The sequence below is a fragment of the Macrobrachium nipponense genome, chromosome 34 (genome assembly GCF_015104395.2).
Source record: "Macrobrachium nipponense isolate FS-2020 chromosome 34, ASM1510439v2, whole genome shotgun sequence".
Lineage (NCBI taxonomy): Eukaryota > Metazoa > Arthropoda > Malacostraca > Decapoda > Palaemonidae > Macrobrachium > Macrobrachium nipponense.
In genome coordinates, this window is record NC_061095.1 from 53,259,674 (window position 1) to 53,266,560 (window position 6,887).

The following is a 6,887-nucleotide window of genomic DNA, read 5'->3' on the forward strand; positions in this document are numbered from 1 at the left end:
ATACTAATTCAACTAATTCTGCTAAAACCTTAAATAAAATACTTAGAAGTTTTATCACAGAGAGAGAGAGAGAGAGAGAGAGAGAGAGAGATAGAGAGGTTGCGGGGGCGGGGGGGGGCGGGGGCGGGGGAGGGGGCGGGGGATAACGTTCTTTGAAAGTCATTCGGAGAACTGAATTGAATGTTTTATCGAATGAAACTGAATTTCGAACACTTGCAGGGAAATGTTGAGGGATAAAACGACTTTATAGTTACAGGAATGACGTTGATATATTGTATTTTTCAGTAATAATTACACATATTTCACAAACATTGCAGTTTGTATTTTCTACTAAAATAATCTTTTTTGATACTGGCCATCAAATAAGACTGTCTGATATATTAAGGACAATTCATGTCAGAATTTCTTCGCCTTTATCCTTCATTCACATTCATTGTTCACACTGCATTGCCATAACATAGTAGAAAATCTGAGTGTGATCCGTCGGTGCTATTTGCCACTGAAGTTTGAAGTTACGTTCTTCTTGTCGTCCTGAAGAGCTTTCTAAAACTTTACAAAGTTCTTTATCTATCTATCTATTGAGAGAGAGAGAGAGAGAGAGAGAGAGAGAGAGAGAGAGAGAGAGACCTTACCTTACCTTACCTTACCTTACAGACCTTACATCTTGTTCGGGTTGCCCCAGGTCCCTCAGTGTGAGGCACCTCTAATGCTACCAGAGAGTTGCTAGTACATCTTCCGGTATATTTGCATCTTCCAATCTTGGATGGTCTGGGATGCAGTTTAGATATTTGTCGAGCTTATTCTTACATCTACGCATACTCCTGATATATTCCTCAGATGAGCTGGCAACGCATTGAATAGACGCTGCATTATCGATGCTGGTGCATAGTGGATTAATGTCCTGTGTGCTTTCCTTATTTTCCTGGTATAGTATTGGGCACTATTAATCTACCTCTGCTTGCTCTTTCTGATATTTTTAGTTCCATGATATTTTCTGCTATTCCTTCTATCTGTTTCCATGCCTGAATTATCATGTAGCGTTCTCTTCTCCTTTCTAGACTATATAATTTTAAGGATTGTAGTCTTTCCAGTAGTCAAGGTCTTTAACTTCTTCTATTCTAGCTGTAAAAGGACCTTTCTACATCTCTATTTGTGCAATATCCTTTTGATAGTGTGGGTACCATATCATATTGCAATATTCAAGTGGACTACGAACATATGTTTTATAAAGCATAATCATGTGTTCAGCTTTTCTTGTTTTGAAGTGCCGTAACAACATTCCCATTTTTGCTTTACATTTTGCCAACAGAATTGCTATTTGATCATTGCATAACATGTTCCTATTCATCATCACACCACCAAGGTCTTTAACTGCTCTTCCTTATTTGTGATTGTCTCATATTAGGTCCCCTATATGCTTATAGCTTTCTTTCTCTGTCTCCATAATTTATTGATTCAAATTTATCAGAGTTAAATACCATCCTATTTACCTCTGCCCAATCATATACTTTGTTAAGGTCTCTTTGTAGAGCGTTCCTATCTTCATCACAAGTAATTCTCTATTATTCTTGTGTCATCTGCGAAACTACTCACTACCGAATCCTTAACATTACTGTCTATGTCTTCAATCATAATAACAAAACAGTATTGCAGCTAACCCGTACCTTGCGGCACACCGGATATTACCTTGGCTTCATCCAATTTCTCGTCGTTTGCAATAACTATCTGTTTTTCTGTGTGTAAAAATTCTTTTAACCATCTTCCTACTTTATCCACGATATTGTGTTTTTCTAATTTTCTTCGCTAATATATTATGGTCTACTTTGTCAAAAGCTTTTGCAAAGTCTAGATAAACCACATCTGTTTCATTTCCGCTTTTCATATTTTTGAATATGTTCTCAGGTGGACTAACAGTTGGGTTGTGTACTTTTTCCGGGTACGAACCATGTGTCCTTTATTAAACAAATTATTTTTCATTAAATGTTTCAATAATATTTTTCTTCATTACCCTTTCATACACTTTCATGATATGTGATGTTAGAACTCACAGGCCTATAATTACTTGCCTCGAGTCTGATCCACTTTTGAAAGTAGGGGTAATATATGCTAATTTGTGCTCATCATAAATCTGCCTGTATCTACACTTTGTCTTAATTAATTAGCAAGTGGCTTTGCGATAGAATGAACTACTTTCTTTAACAAAATAGCAGGCACTCCATCAGGCCCTGCAGCAGCTCCATTTTTAATTTCATTAATAGCCTGCACAATATCAGCTTCATTAATATCTATGTCAGCTAAATATTCACTATTTTCATCCCTTACTTCTATATCATTATCTTCATTATCTATTCTAGGGGTGAATTCTCTTATATCGTTCTGCCAATATGTTGCATATTTCCTTTTTTCATTCGTAATCTCCCTTCAATTCTCATAGGGCCTATTTCTATTCTTCTTTTATTCATCTTCTTCGCATATGAGTATAATAGTTGGGATTTTGCTTGATATTTAAAAGGGTTTTTTCTTCCAAGTCCCGTTTTTCATTTTCTTTTGATGTATAATCTTTGTTTTGCATTTTCTATCTTACTTTTTAGTTCTATAACTTTCCATGCATTTTTTCTTTTGCAAGACCTTTTTTACTTTTTTCCCAATTTCTGATTTTCTGAGAGAGAGAGAGAGAGAGATGAGAGAGAGAGAGAGAGAGAGAGAGAGAGAGAGAGAGAGAGAGAAATATTCTATTCTTTTCATCTCGGATGAATTATATATTGATTCTCTTTCTATCTTCTTGAGGTTTGTAAACAGCCAATAAATATATATATATTAATCTCATATTTCGCAGCAGTGGATAGTTATAAAATAGACAGAAAGAGAGGGACAGAGAGGCAGAAGAAGTTGATAGGAGAGTCAAAAGGAAACTAAAATCTATTATTCATCTCCATTCCACTTTACATAAAGAAAATAAATTAAAAACCTCTTTTACACTTTCCCATCAAGGCCCTGATTTATATTTTAGAGAAGTAAATCTTGTAAATTAAAAATAAAAGACTAAATAGAGATTATTCCTAAGTGGCTTTCATAACCTTTGGACTTCAAAGGTCCTTTGGGGAACACAAGAGAGACTGACTTGTAGGACATCGTGTTTACAGAGTCCTTCACTGGAGACAGAGATCAAGGATAGTTTAAGCCTCAGGTCAGAAATCCCATCAGGAGTCTCGGTTAATGAAAAAAAAAAACAAAAAAAAAAAAAAAAAAAAATATATCAAAGGATTTGAAGGTAATACAACACAACACCCCCCCCACTCTCTATCTCTCTCTCTCTCTCTCTCTCTCCTCTCTCTCTCTCCTCTCCTCTCTCTCTCTCTCTCTCTCTCTCTGCGGATGCATAAATCTTATATGTAAAAGAATTTCTTATCTGGGTAGTCTGGTTGTCACAGTCAGTGTCAAGAAGCCAGAAAATAAGCAGTGGTATTTTTGAAAGTCCGCCAAAACTGAATAAAAGTTTCTCTTTTCAAGGAACACAGCAATTATGGCTATTTCCAATTCTCTCTCTCTCTCTCTCTCTCTCTCTCTCTCTCTCTCTCTCTCTCTCTCTCTCTCTCTCCTAATCATTCCAGAATGGACCAAATAGTAGATGATCAAGGAACAGCTAAATGAAGCCTGAAAAAACCTAAATTTGAGCTAAATTTGACGAAAAACTTTTTCAGGGGAAAAGTAGCGTTTTGACATTAAGCACAGCTGTTCATTCCATTCTGGTGTAAGTTATTTGCAATGTATGGTCATTCTGCAGGCATGGACTCGATGGTTACAAAATATAGCTCTATTTCTAACGTGTAAAGGGCCATATTTTTTTTCTTTTTTTTTTTTGCACAATAAGAAAACATGCCTTAAGCTTTTTACATAAAAGTTTTCGTCTCCACAATAACCCAAATCTTGTATTGTGCATCCGGCGTTTGTTATTCTCAATATGCAGATGTAATTCTTATATATAAAACTTATGGTTTAAATTAGAATTGATATCTTAGAATTGATATCACTATAGGCTGACAAATAATATAAATCAAAGAGTTAACCTCCGAATATTTTGAAGAGTTCTCTCAGGTGGAGAAGAAATATGGGTCAGGATTTTCAAACCACTCTTGATTAGAGAGGAGGAAAAAAATGGTGAGGAAAACCCTAGTCAATCGTGGTAAAAGAAAAACTAGAATATTTAAGAATAATGTTATTCCTGTTCGTTGAGTTTCAGACTGATACATCTCTCTTTGCATCTATACAAAATGGCTGTTATAACGAAATCAACTACATCATCATTCCAATTTTTTAGTCAATTGTGTAAAATGTTTATTTTTGTCGAATATAAATGGGGAATCGAAGTGGTCCCCTGTTCTCCATTAGAGAGAATTTATAGCGTTTTGTTCCTCTAAGTGGAAAATACAGTTCAACTGAGAATTTATCCCTGAAAGATGGAATATATGACACCGGATGCTCTATCCTTAGAATTTTCATTCGCTCTACAGAATAACGTATGAAAGGTTTGCTTTATCGTTTACGATATATTGATTGGGGTTTTGTAAATAAAAATTAGAATGTTATTATTATTATGGGTATAAATTTCAAGTCTACAGTCATAAAATGAAAGTTTATTCCTCAAATCGTTTCACACAATACTTTGATATACCAACAAGCACTCCCTCTTGTTACATTACTTTGATGTGCATCATATCCTGAACTTTGGTCTGTCCTGAAAAAGGCAAAATATCGCAAAATTGTCTTCGTTTCGTCATTTTTGTCACTCTTATGATCTCGGTTATACGACAGTCGCCTTGATAATAAGTTTATATTACTCACTGTTATTTAGTGACACTTATTCTGGCTTCATCTTGTTTTACAATAGTTTTACATGAATATTCAATGGAATTAATTTAATAGGAAGAGAAATAAAAATCTTATAGCGGTGAAGGTTTTTTTTTTTTTTTTTTAAACAGAATTAAACCAAATCTCATTCGGTAAAATGACAAAGCGATTATTCTTCTTCCTCCTTATTTTGTCGTTTACGGAATCTAGAATTTGGACTAAATGAGAATTCTGTCTCTCCGAGAGAATGAGGTTTAGGACTCTCTCTCTCTCTCTCTCTCTCTCTCTCTCTCTCTCTCTCTCTCTCTCTCTCTGCGGGACGCATAAATCATAATGGTACAGGAAGTTCTTATCTTGGTAGTTTGGTTGCCAGTCAATGTCAAGAGGTCAGAAACTCTCTCTCTCTCTCTCTCTCTCTCTCTCTCTCTCTCTCTCTCTCTCTCTCTCTCTCTCTCTCGTCACCTTGGTGTGTGATGTGCGATTTACGCTTGTTAGAGGCAACAACATTACTTTCGAGAAGTCTTGGAACAGTTCGATTTGTGTAAATGAACATCTCCGTGACTCTCTCCTTCCACTGAATTTTCCATTAAAAAAGCCAAGAAACGCCCTTATACTGGAAGATAATTTACGTTCATATATGTTTAAATGGTCAAAAATGCTATAATAATAATAATAATAATAATAATAATAATAATAATAATAATAATAATAATAATAATAATAATAATAATAATAATAATAATAAGTGAGGTCAATGAAATAATGGGCCTAATACACACCACCAGTATCACAGAAACAAAATAACTTGACATATGCAGGAGCAAGATTAGTAGCAGAACTGATGGGGATTCGAACACCAACACCACCGACACAACCAACCCAACAGAAACAAAACAGCAACCTCCTTGGAAAAGGCGCCTGGAAAAGCAAATCATGGTGATGAGATCTGACTTGAGTAAACTGAAAGAGATGGCAGAAAAAAGGCTAAGAAGCAAGAAAAACAAGGGAGGAACTCAACGAGAAATACAAAGTACAAGAGAGGGGACTAAACAAACACAATAGAAGATGTAAAACAGAGGCTTAAGGCCAAAAGCACACAAGATCCAACGGTACATGAACAGGAATAAGGGATACCAACAGAACAAACTATTCGGAACCAAACCAGAAAGACTATACAGCCAACTAAGAGGGGAGACAACCACCAGAAATTCCTGAAGCCGAAACCAAGTAAGAGACTCTGGGAAAACATATGGAGCAATCCGGTATCACACAACAAACATGCAACATGGCTCCAGGAAGTCAAGGAAGAAGAAACAGGGAGAATAAAACAAAGATTCACAGACATCAGACAGACACAGTCAGACACCAACTAAAGAAAAATGCCTAACTGGAAAGCCCCAGGTCCCGATGAAGTCCATGGATACTGGCTCAAAAACTTCAAGGCCCTACACCCACGAATAGCAGAACAACTCCAGCATTGTATCTCAAATCACCAAGCACCCAAATGGATGACCACAGGAAGACATCCTTAGTACAAAAAGACAAGAGTAAAGGGAAATATAGCCAGTAAACTACAGGCCTATCACCTGCTACCAATAATGTGGAAGTTACTAACAGGTATCATCAGTGAAAGGCTATACAACTACCTAGAGGAGACAAACACCATCCCCCACAACAGAAAGGCTGCAGAAGGAAGTGTAGGGCACAAAAGACCAGCTCTGATAGACAAAATGGTAATGAAGAACAGTAGGAGAAGGAAAACCAACCTAAGCATGGCATGGATAGACTATAAGAAAAGCCTTCGACATGATAACACACACATGGCTAATAGAATGCCTGAAAATATATGGGCAGAGGAAAATACCATCAGCTTCCTCAAAAATACAATGCGCAACTGGAATACAATACTTACAAGCTCTGGAATAAGACTAGCAGGTTAGGTTATCAGGAGAGGGATCTTCCAGGGCGACTCACTGTCCCCACTACTCTTCATAGTAGCCATGATTCCCATGACAAAAGTACTACAGAAGATGGATGCC